This window comes from Elaeis guineensis, chromosome 5 (genome assembly GCF_000442705.2).
Source record: "Elaeis guineensis isolate ETL-2024a chromosome 5, EG11, whole genome shotgun sequence".
NCBI lineage: Eukaryota > Viridiplantae > Streptophyta > Magnoliopsida > Arecales > Arecaceae > Elaeis > Elaeis guineensis.
Window position 1 is genome coordinate 34,304,694 of NC_025997.2, and position 12,587 is coordinate 34,317,280.

Consider the following 12,587-nt stretch of genomic DNA (forward strand, 5'->3'; position numbering starts at 1 on the left):
CTCTCATTCAATGGGGTGCTCTTCATGGCATGTAAGGGAACCACTGTAAGGTCTCATGAAGAAAAAAGTAAAAAAAAAAACTTATTTTCTTGTAAAACCCTAGGTGTTGTTGTATGTGATGCAAGTTGCGAAGATAGTTAGTTACATCTAATCTTGTTTAGTCAAAATTATTTTGATCTAAAATCATAAAAAATTTAGATTTGATCTAAAAGATTTTATGACTTGATGTAAAAGATTTATATAAAAAATTATTTTTAAAACCTTAACCATGTTGATGCAAAACTTAATTGAGAATTAAGTATCAAGCTGATTGGATCTAGAATTGTGATTTATATCTAATAACATTGCATAAAACATGAGGTATGGATTAGCTCAAGTCAGGTCCTTCTCTTTAATTGGGTTAGACCTAAGGTTAGAATAAAAAAATTGATTGACCATGTAGAGAAATTAATTAAGTCTAATCAAATATTGAATTAGATTAATCAAGATTTTTTTAGTACAATAGTTGTAGATGGTCAAGTCCATGTCTTTGATTAGATCAAATAGACTTTGATGTGGCTTAGTGGTTGAACCCGAACTATTAGGTTGGTCAAATCAAAACTAGTTAACCAATTAGTGTCTAAGATAAGTTTGGCATTTCGATCGGTAATTTTTAATTGAGAGCAGCTTATCTGACTATTTCGATGGTGTCTAAGGCAAGCTTAGCAGACCCTCCCACTAATCTCACCTACCTGGTCAATTTGATGAACTAGATTTTGATTAGATCGCTAAGTGATTCGAGTTAGCCCATGCCATTAAGGTTGATCAGTGTGACTGATCTAGGTGTCAGTTTAATTAGCATGACCTAATCCGATTCAGTGACTTGGTGAAGTCAGTGGAAGGATTATGGTCTACTGATTGATCTTTTTTTTTCTTCTCTCTTCTCTAAATCGATTAAATTCTCTAAATTATTCGGTCTTTAAAATGAGCTGGTTATGGTGATAATTAGATCATAGCCTCCCATTAAGGTGGGTGATAATGGGTCCATTATTTTTGATTGACATTACAGGCACCATCCGTCTGATGTTCTCTCTGAATGATGGAATTATCATTCATTATATGATGACTCTGATGAACTATCTGATGATGGTTGGGTTGATCGAGCCATCCTTGAGCCTGATCACTCATTAGGTAGAATCACTGAGTAAGTTCATGTTAATAGTTTGACTTAACTAGAACTTTCAGTGGAGGCCCATCGCCTACTGAAATAAAATTTGGGGCTAAATTAAATACTAAAAATTGTTTGAAGAAATAATTGGTTGAGAACTTACCCATAGGTGCATATGGGTTGATCGAGCCATCTTCGGGCCTATATGTAGTCTGTGTGGATTCTAGTATCCGCTAAAAAATTAAGGTAATTTTTCAAATTGGAGGTAGAGGCTACCAATTTGTATAAAATAGTGGGAGGATCTTTAAACTAAAGTCCAAATCTTTAGGATTAATAAATTCATATACTAATTAGGCTTTATTCTTTCTTTGTGTGAGCAGATATGGCCTCAAATTTATCACTCCGATCACTGTTAGATAGTGAGAAGCTTATCAAACTAAATTTCGATAATTGGTATCGAAAATTAAAGATTATCCTGGAGTATGAGCAGATCTTTTATGTGATAATGGATCCGACACCTGAGGACCCTGCTCCTAACATCCAAGGAGCGGTCCGAGATACTTATTTGAAGTGGCTCAACGATCACACCATGGTTCGTTATATCATGTGGACCTCCATGAATGACGAGTTCAGTTAGAAGTTTGAAGAAGCTCAGTCAGAGAAAATACTTCAAGTGTTGAGGGATTCTTTTGGTACTCCTGACGATGTTGAGTGGCACAAGACTAGTTGCACCATTTTCAATATCCGAATAAGGAAGGGTGCATCTGTTATCGACCATGTATTATACATGATTGAGTAGATTAAAAAATTGAGCAAACTCAGCTTCTCTTTGTATAAACAGTTGGAGAAAGATACGATCCTGAACTCTTTTTCCAAGTCCTACCTGTCGTTCCTCAGTCATTTTAGAATGATGAAGTCTGTAGTCAACTACCACGGTCTGTTGGGGTTGCTACAGACTTTTGAGAAAGATCACCAGCTCCGTAAGGAGATAGTGAATCTAGTAGGAGGATCTTCTTCGAATAGTCATCGTCCCTTTAAGAAAGAGAAAAAGAAGAAGAATAAGAAGGTGCCTAGTGCAGGGAGTCAGTCTCAAAAATCCAAGTTCAAAGCTGATCAAAGTTAGGCAGAGTGCTTCTTTTGCAAGAAGCAGGGTCATTGGAAGAGGAATTATCCTTAGTATATCACTTACCTTGACCCAAACAGGCCAAAGAAAAAGAAGCAATCAGTTGTTGGACAAGGTACTTATGTGATAACACTTTGTAACTTCTCTCTTATAGATACAATGACCTGGGTATTGGATACTGGAAGCCCTATTCATATTTGCAATTTATTGCAGGATCTTCAGGTCACTAGGAGATTTGGAAAAGGTGAGAGATTCCTGAAGTTTAGAGATAAAAGATCAGTTTCAGTTCTAGCTTTAGAAATCATCAAGCTTATATTCGTGTCTCAGTATATTATTCTTAATGAGTGTCATTACTGTCCTAATTTTTTTTAAAATATTATTTCTGTAGGCCTTTTGGCCAATTTAAATTATAAAATATCAATAAAAAAAACTTTTGTGATATCATTTTGAATGGTGTTACAATTTTACGTGGACAGTTGAATAATGATATCTATATTGTATCTAGACCTAATGTAATGTACATTTCAAATAAACATCCTAGAATAGATGATGTCATAGATGCCTACCTTTGGCATTGTAGGCTAGGTCATATCAACAAGAATAGGATGAACAGGTTGGCTCAAGAAAGAATTTTTAATAAACATGATTATGAATCGTTACCTACCTATGAGTCTTGTTTGCTTAGAAAGATGATCAAGTCATCTTTTACTGGAAAAGATGAATGAGCCAGTGATGTGCTGGGTCTGATACATATCGATGTATGTGGACCCATGAGCACATGTGTCAGAGGAGAGTATAGCTACATCATGTTCACAGATGACCTATCTAGGTATAGATACATCTACTTGATGAAACCAAGTCCGAATTATTTGAAATGTTCAAACAATTCTGTAATGAAGTAGAGAAACAAATTAAAAAAAGTATTAAAATTCTTCGATCTAATCGAAGAGATGAATATCTTTTCTGTGAATTTCTTACATATCTAAGAGAGAATAGGATTCTCTCCCAATGGACCCCTCCAGGGACACCACAACATAATGGCATCTCAGAAAGGAGGAATCGAACCTTATTGGATATGGTTCGATCCATGATGAGGTTTGCAACTCTATCGATCTTCTTTTGAAGATATGTATTTGAAACAGCCTGTCTTATGCTCAATAATATTTCGAGCAAGTCAGTTAGTAAGACACCATACGAGATATGGTCAGGACGTAGGCCGAACCTCTCTTACTTTAGGGTCTGGGGGTGTCCAGCTTATGTTAAACGATTACAAACTGACAAGCTCAGTCCTAAGTCCGATAAGTATAATTTCGTAGGGTACCCCAAAGAAATAAGGAGATATTACTTTTACCTGCCTACTGAACAAAAGGTATTTGTCAGCAGTAAGGCATATTTTTTGAAAAAATTTTTTTTTAGTGAAAGAATAAGTGCCTCTAAAATCGAGCTTGACGAAGTTTGACAGATAGAAGAACCGACACCAATGATTGAATCTAAAATGAATTTGATGAGATCAAACCTAGAGCCCAATGAACAAACATCCTTAAGGCGATCCAGTAGAGTACCATGTCAGCCGGACAGATACTTAGATTTCTTGGTTTGGGACAGAGATCCTATCGAACTCGATGAGAATGATGAGGATCTGATCACCTACATGGATGCAATGTAGAGATCCGACTTTGATAAATAGTTTGAAGCCATGAGATCTGAAATGAAGGCCATGAAGGTCAACAATGTATGGACATTAGTTGACCCACCTGAAGAGGAAAAGTCCATAGGGTGTAAGTGGGCCTTCAAGAGAAAGAGGGGTGCAGATGGAAAGATGGAGACCTATAAAGCCCGTTTGGTTGTCAAGAGTTATCATCAGCATTATGATATTAACTATGACGAGATATTTTTTCTGTGACAATGCTCAAATCCATTCAGATCATGCTTGCGATAGTAGCATATCTGAACTATGAAGTCTGGCAAATAGATGTGAAGACAGCTTTTCAAAATGGAGAGCTGAACGAAGAGGTGTATATGATACAACTTGAAGGGTTCACATCCACAAATGAGTCCAAAGTGTGCAAGCTTCAGAGATCCACTCATGGATTGAAGCAAGCATCTCGAAGTTGGAACATATATTTTGATAAGGTGATCAGAACATATGGCTTCGTTAGGAATGAAGAGGAACCCTGCATATATAAGTGGGCAAATGGTTTGATATTTGTATTTCTTGTATTGTATGTGGATAATATTCTCTTAATCGAGAATGATGTCCCTGCATTACAGAAAATAAAAGTGTGACTGTTGTCACAATTCTCCATGAAGGATCTGGGAGAAGCAGTCTACATCCTAAGGATAAAGATCTATAAGGATAGATCTAAGAGGCTACTCAGGCTCTCCCAATCCACGTACATGGATACTATTCTGAAACAGTTCAGTATGAAGAATTTCAAGAAAGGCTATCTTCCGATAGGTCAAGGAATTTCTCTTTCGAAAGGAGATTATCCGACAACTCCTCAAAAGAGAGAGCATATGAGTAGAGTTCCATATTCTTCGATAGTGAATTTTATTATATACGCCATGATATGTACGAGATCAGACGTGATATACTCATTAAAGGTAGTGAGTAGGTACTAGTCTGATCGAGGATAAAATCACTGGAAGGTCGCAAAGACCATTCTTAAGTATTTAAGAAATACCAAGGACCAGTGGCTTGTATATGGTGAAACTGATTTGAAACTTATGGGGTTTACCAACTTCAGTTTTCAGTCAAACCATTACGATAGTAAGAGTGTGTCGGATTATATTTTTATCCTAAATGGTGGAGCAATCTACTGAAAAAGTTTCAAGCAGAATACTATGGTAGACTCTGTTTGCGAAGTAGAGTATATCGCGATCTCCGATGCTGCAAAGGAAGCTATATGGTTGTGGAAGTTTATCAGCGAGCTCGAAGTGGCACCCTCCATTGATGGCCCTGTCTTGTTATACTATGACAATACTGGAGCCATTGCTCAAGCCAAGGAGTCAAGATCCCATCAGTGCACCAAACATATTCTGCATCATTATCACTTTATCTAGAAGATCGTGGATCGATGTGACGTTGACCTTTAGAAGATCGATGGAAGGAAGAACCTGACTGACCCATTTACTAACGCTCTTAGAATCAAAGAGTTTGATGACCATAAATCAAAGATGGGTATATGATACTGTACCGATTGGCTTTAGTCCAAGTGGGAGTTGTTGGAAAATGTATCCCAAAGCCAATCGTCAGACGACTGTGCTCATTTTGTAAACTGTATATGAATTTTTATTAATAAAAATTATTTGATATTTTCATTATAAATTGATCATCTTTGAACTCCTGTGTTGTAATGAAGTCCTTAAGACTATATATATTAATCGATAAAAGAGGATTTATTGTTAAGTTCTTAAAATTATTCGCGACCAAATGATACGCTATTACTAGGACGATAGCAATTTCAAGTGTAGGTCATTGTGTGCCATATGAGTTAGTTGTTCTCTTAACCAAAGAGTATGGAGATACTGTTATGGCATGTAGATGGAATGTAGGAGTATATTCACATCGAACGTGATCATGTGCCGAGCACTCTACTGTTAAGAGTAGCTTGTGAAGGGTATGGGTATAGTGTCCTTCCGACCTAAGACCACTACGGTAACTTGTAAGCAACTTACTATACTTTAGTATCAGACTATCTGAGTTTTTAACTTAGTGATGGAAGGATACTAGGTGCAGTTAAGTACTTATAGTGTGTGAGTTAAGATGGAATTGATCCCTCTGAATTGATAGGAGATACACATCAATGTATTTCAATTTAGCAAAATCTTAACTTGGATAATCTATGAGATAGATTTGAAAGATTGAAATATAATGTGGTTGACTTAATTAAGGTTGACAGTTAAATCTTAAGTTATCTTGAGCATTTGGGTCAAAGGGATGAATTATACGATAACCATACGTCAGTAGGTTGTAGAAGGTTGATTTGCAATACTTCGACCCATCCGATCATCGGATCATCATTGCTAGATGGTTACATTGATTGGTATAGAAAGTTATTCCTATGCTACTGACTTAGGTTCGAACCTATGAGAGCACACGTATTAGAAGATTTGATCAGATCTGATGGCTGAAGAGTCCAATTGGATTGTGACTCTGGTGAAGAGTTCTACTTGGACTAGGACTCTGTGGGAGAGTCCCACTGAGACTGAGACTTTATCATTTATAAAAAATTAATTAGTAATTAGATTACTAATTGATTCAATTTGATTAAGTAAAAAGCTTTGGAATAAGTCTAATTGAATTAGATTCAGTTCGACTCAGATTGGGAGTGATATGATCAAACCTGATTACAAAAAAAATTTGATCCTGATTCAATCAGGGTTTGGATTTGGTTAATTCCTAATTAGGCTAGAAATTTAATGAGATATTTAGATTTTTAATTGGATTAGATTCATTTCTATCAGTGGTTTCAATCCAAATTTGATTTGGATTAGAATTGAATTAGAAATGAAGAGTCCAAGTCAGACTAGGATTCTATCCTTATCTTTTGCGCCACATCTGGATCCATGTCAATTTCTCTATGCCTAATTGGATTTGGGTTGTGATTTTTGGTGTCATGAGAGAAAATCTAATAAGGGTGTTCGACTCTAGCTAATGAGTCATAATATTATCTCTTACCTAATTCGAATGCGATCTGAATTAGAGATAAGATGCAGACTAGGAAAGAGATTTTTTGTATATAGTATATTATTAGAGTCATATTACTTTTTATCTTATTTTTATTGAGGAATCCTTTGGTGTGTGAGACTTTAGATTTTTTCTCCACATCCTAATGATTTTTTTTGAAATTTTTGGGGATCCCAAAAAGGGGTTTCGGTATTGATTCATGGCATCTTTTCTTAAAAAATCTTAATTTTTAGTCTATGAAAAGGAGACCCCTCTCTTGGACATCCCATGATCAATTTTCTTGTAGTTTTTTTTATTTTTAGAGCCTCTTCTCCTCCTTCTCTCTTCCTCCTCTAGATCTCCTATCACTTTGGAGTGTCTAAGGTGCTTGTAGAAGAAGGAAGAGGTCAGCTGTCCAAGTTGTTTGTAGACTAGCATCTTCGAGCCCTTGATCTGCACCAGTCTTCATGTGAATTTTTCTATAGAGGCTAGATGATTTTGTGTAGCTATGAGTGATCTGAGGAACACCCTCTCCAACCATTGGATCAGAGGAGATCAAGATCAAAATTTGTTTGGTAACGATCTCTAACTTATTTTGATTCCTATGGTAGATCTAATAGTTAGATCTAGAATTTCAGCATCGATGATATCGATGTAATTTTTATTTTTAGATCTAAAGCACATAGTTTTGATATCAAAGATCTGGATGTGATAGTCTAAGATTAGATCTTATATATGTGATTAGAATTAAATTATTTAATCCATTATTTTTGCTGCATAAAATTTTTAATTGCATGTACTTCACTACCACAAATTTCTTTCAGAGGGCTTGCATGTCAAAAAAAAAAAAGATGGTCAACTACGACCCTCCTCCACAGAGAGAATTCACCTATGGCATTGTTGAAAAGCACAACTCCAATGCCAGTGAGAAGGTCAATGATGCAGGTGGCAATTATGATGAAATCCCTAATGGGCATTCAATCCTCTATGGCGGTAGCCATCCTGCTCCCAAACATCTCTTCCTTGACGACATCTCTACCCAACCTCTCTTCTTGCTCTCTACCTATACTAAAATTGAACTTTTTGGATTTGGTAAGGCTGGCCAAAGACCCAATACTTGAGCTGCATCTTGGAAGGAACCAAAAAGAAGAGGAAGAGGAGAGATGGGAGTTTTGGGAAAGGGTGGAGGGGAGCGGAAGCTCTGATGCAGAGTGCCATAGCCATCTTTGCTCAAAATAGATTGATTAATAATATACCATGAAGAAGAAGAGGATATGTTTATTTCTTCTTCCTTTTCTTTTCTTTCAAAAAGGAAGAGAATGATGAGAGATAGGGATAAGGCTAAGGTGATGGTGTTGCTGGGAACAGAAAGGAAGAGTGTATGGTCTCCAGGGAAGATACACCGACTCTTCCAACTGTTGGACCTCTCTAGGGATAATTGCACATGCACCGATGGATCGAGATCGAATGGTTATTAAAGCCTTCATTGGACATGCAGCAGTAGCCATTCTGTCTTGAGTTCGGGTTGCCAGGATTATTTTCTTATTATTATAATAATTAAGATTTTAATTTTTAATCTAATCTAATATATATATATATTAAAAAAAAGTTTCTTTGTAGGAAAAAAACTTTCTTCTAAAAATATATTTAATAAATAACCTATTAAATAGTATTTAATTTAGTAGATGATTTATTAGATAGTATTTAATTTCACACATGAACCATAAATCTGATACTATGAAAATAATTGTGGCTTTTCATCTCTTTCATGTTTCTATAAATTTCTTTTTTCTTTCCTCTCTCCCCTCCCTCTTTTGATCACCTGCAAAATTCCAATACCAGGAAAAAAGAAAAAAGAAAGATTTTTTCCTTCATTTCTAAAGATTAGATCTCTTACAAGCCATTAATTGAAACCATTAGTTAGAGGTATGCTTACCAATCGATTCATGATCGGGATCTCACAAGGTCATTGCTTATCACTGTCTTCTCCTATAAGAGACAATAATATGATCTTTGGAGGTATTTTTATGATAAAATTCCATATATTGATATATTTTTGCTCCTCCCTGAGTTCGAAGATGCTACTACGATAAGTGACTGTGGTGGCTGATCGATATCATTGTCGACTCTGCCACTGGGAGAGTTAGGGGGTGTGGGAGGAGAGGATCGAAGGAGAAGGAGAAGGAGACATGAAAAAGTTTAAAAATAGTTAAAGATAAAAATAGTAAGAAATCATGGATTTGAGAAGGAGCTTTAGATCCTCACAAGATTTATCTGATAACTTATAATCTATACTATGCATAAAATATAAAATTTTTATTATCTTAGCTTTTTTTGAAATGCATATAGAAAATATATAATAGAATATATGAATAAAATAAAATATTTTTTAAAAAAATTGCATCACATGCATCGCATGAGGTTATAAGCTAGTATATATATAAAAATTATAGTTTGTAAACTTAAGATCATCCATTATTATATCTTAGCTATAATGAGAATAGTTAGATGGATGACTTAGATTGCAAATCTGATCCAACCTAGTCTCGATTAGACCTGACCTGATCAATTAGTAAGATTTGAGTCCAAAATCATGACCAACATATAAAATCGGTCCAAGTTGGGATTAACCATGCTTTAGTCCGACCCAACTGGTTTGTTGCCCAACAGATTTCCCAAATCTAGTTGGCTCATTAGATCAAGTCCTTTTTTCTTGCCTAGTCTTAATAGCCTATTAGAAAGCAAGTTGGCTCCACAAAAAATGCTTAAATATGCATGAAAATTTCTTGAGTCCAATGGTACTAACTTAGCAATTTAATATTTTGATATGTTAACACATATTTTTTATTCCTTTAAGTTAAAAGTTTTGCAGCACATCCTACAATTTACACCAAGTCACTCACACCACTAGGCAAAAGAACTTTATGTGTGCATAAAACAAGAGCTCCCTTAATTATAGATCTATTTCATGCTGAAGACCTAAATAGGCTTGTGTTTAGTAACACATTGTGCATGCATTAGGGATGTAAAAAATTTTAACCAAGCTAAAAAGGTAAAAAGAAAATCTACAACAATGCAATCCATGTAACTAAGCAAGATTTAAAATTTTTGCTTCTCATATTACATTTTCTACTAATGCCCCGATATTAAATGTGAATTGTGCTCTTGTATGCTAAAGGATATTGACCATATAAAGAAAAATAGTTAGTCAGCTATTGAAACATTGAATCTGTTGATTGTTGGAATTTATTCGATTGAGCCCATCTAAATGTGATCCAGACTCACATATATCAAGATCTATTTTTAGTTGTTTTAATTTGATCTGACACTGATTCAAGATAAGCCTCTCATAAGATGATAAGATATATTTGGGGTGGTTGCGGTCCAGTCAAATACCATGTACCTATTATGAAGATAATGCCCATCTCTATAATTAATTCAGATACCACTTCTGATGGGTGAGATATGGTATAAAAAAGGTACCTCTTATGGACTTAATCCTTAACTCATCCGAAAGTGCTTTTAGGTCCTTATCCATCAAAAATACTCAGAGTTGGGTTTAGGAAATCAAGATGCTAGTCATAGGTAGTGAGGAGCACATTCGATTTTCTTGTTGTGATTGTAGTAGGTTAGTTCTAGAGATCATAATGGCATCAATAGCTTCATCTTCATATAAATTTTATTGCCCCATGAAACTTAATATTGTGCTATCAAAGCCATGTTAGGCTTGAACATGAAGAACTCTATTGTTGAATTAAATACTGTCATAAATATCCTATAGACATAGATCTATGACTAGCCATCCTGACCATTTGCTTGTGATCGAAGTCATCATGATGTTTCTAAGAAGTCATTCCCAAACTGCATGGCCACAGTAGAGGGCCTATAATGTATTTTTTTTAAAATGCCTTAATCTTTCTTAAAGATTAAATAAAAAGAGAAAAAAGAAAAAATAAGGAGGGGGGAGGGAGGAGAAGATGGAGCACGAGAACCCATTAAGGAATCACTATCCATAGATTTTCTATCATCGAGCCCCCTCCTCCGATAAGGATGGCTGAGATGGATCTCTAGTCCACCTACAACCACATGGGTGACTTATGTACTCTTGCAAGCCTCTACAATCTTTATGGTGAGATTGTATATTTCTTCATCCATTGGACACAATCTATTAGGGCGAAACAAATAATGGCCAACAACAATCTCTCATAATTGGGGTGTACGTGGTCTGGTTTGATATGGTTTGGAAATATTTTTAAACCAAATTAGTAAATTATGGTTTGTCAATTTTACAAACCAAATCAGACTATTTTGTCACTCAAACCAGACCAGACCCGATCGAATAATTATGGTTTGATCTGATTTGATTAACAGTTTGATATATTGTAACATGAAAGATAGAAAATCTTGAGAAAAAAAAAATTTAGCCAAATAAAGATTTAAATTATCAGGATAGCTTTCGGACTAATATATAGCTCCGATTTTTAGAACATTAAAGTGAAGATTACGCCTATAGCTAACCAAAAGCTAGGCTCTATTCTAAGATTTATGTGTTCGTATATATATACACACATATTATGGTTTACGGTTTCGTTTGATCTAATATTTTTGCAAAACTAGAACAGACCAATAAATCATTTTATATAAAAATCATAAATCAAATCAAATCATTTTAGTTTTCAAACTATACCATACTGATAAAAATGATTTGGTCTGGTTCAGTTTAATGGTTTTAACCATTTAGTGAACACCCTTACTCACAATCAACCATAGGAGGAGAGGGATGGTCACTTATCAGGACTTTGGTGGCTAGCCATTATGATAGGTCAGGGGGACCCATCAACACCAACCGTTGGAAGCCTTTTTTTCTCTATTGATCTCTTAAAGAACTAGTTGATCACCTATCTCCTAGAAAGTTGGCACATCAATAGTCATGAGGCCTATCTAGGCTAGTTTCCCCTCGAAGGGGTTGGTCACTAACTCACCTATGGGGATTAAGCCAAGAAGGGGGCACCTACCCTCTCACTTCCTTCATCAGTCTTGATTGGAAATGAAGAAAAGGGAATGTGGTTTTAGGTTTTGGGCTTCAACTCAGAAATCAAGATCTACATACATAATGTTAGGTACCAAATAAGAGGCTAATGTTCGATCCCATAACCCATTAGCCCTTTAATAAGTTGGTAGAATGAGATGAAATTTAGTCGGTTCATTTTGATCTAGTTTGATTCATATGTAATTCGTCAAAGTAAACTTAATTAGTCTAATTTAGGAGTTAATTATGGTTTTATTTATCTATTTTCATGATACATAATTAAATCTCTTGGGATAAATCTAAACAAACATATTATTGACTTAATTTGGCTTTAGTTCATGTGAACCAATTTGGCTTAGGTTCATTTGAACCAAAAAGGATTAATTTCTAAATAGAATAAAGCAAATAGGGACCTATAAGTAATTCCTAAGGGATCTATTTATAAATTTATGTTTACAATTAAGGATAGTAGGGACCTACATTTAACAATATGATGAATCACATCTATTTTGCACATTACATAGTTTTTTGTGTTGTTTAATTTGATTATGTGCAAATAAGGTATTGTGAGCATGATTTCACGATCTTGATAATCAATTATTTATAAATTCATGTCATA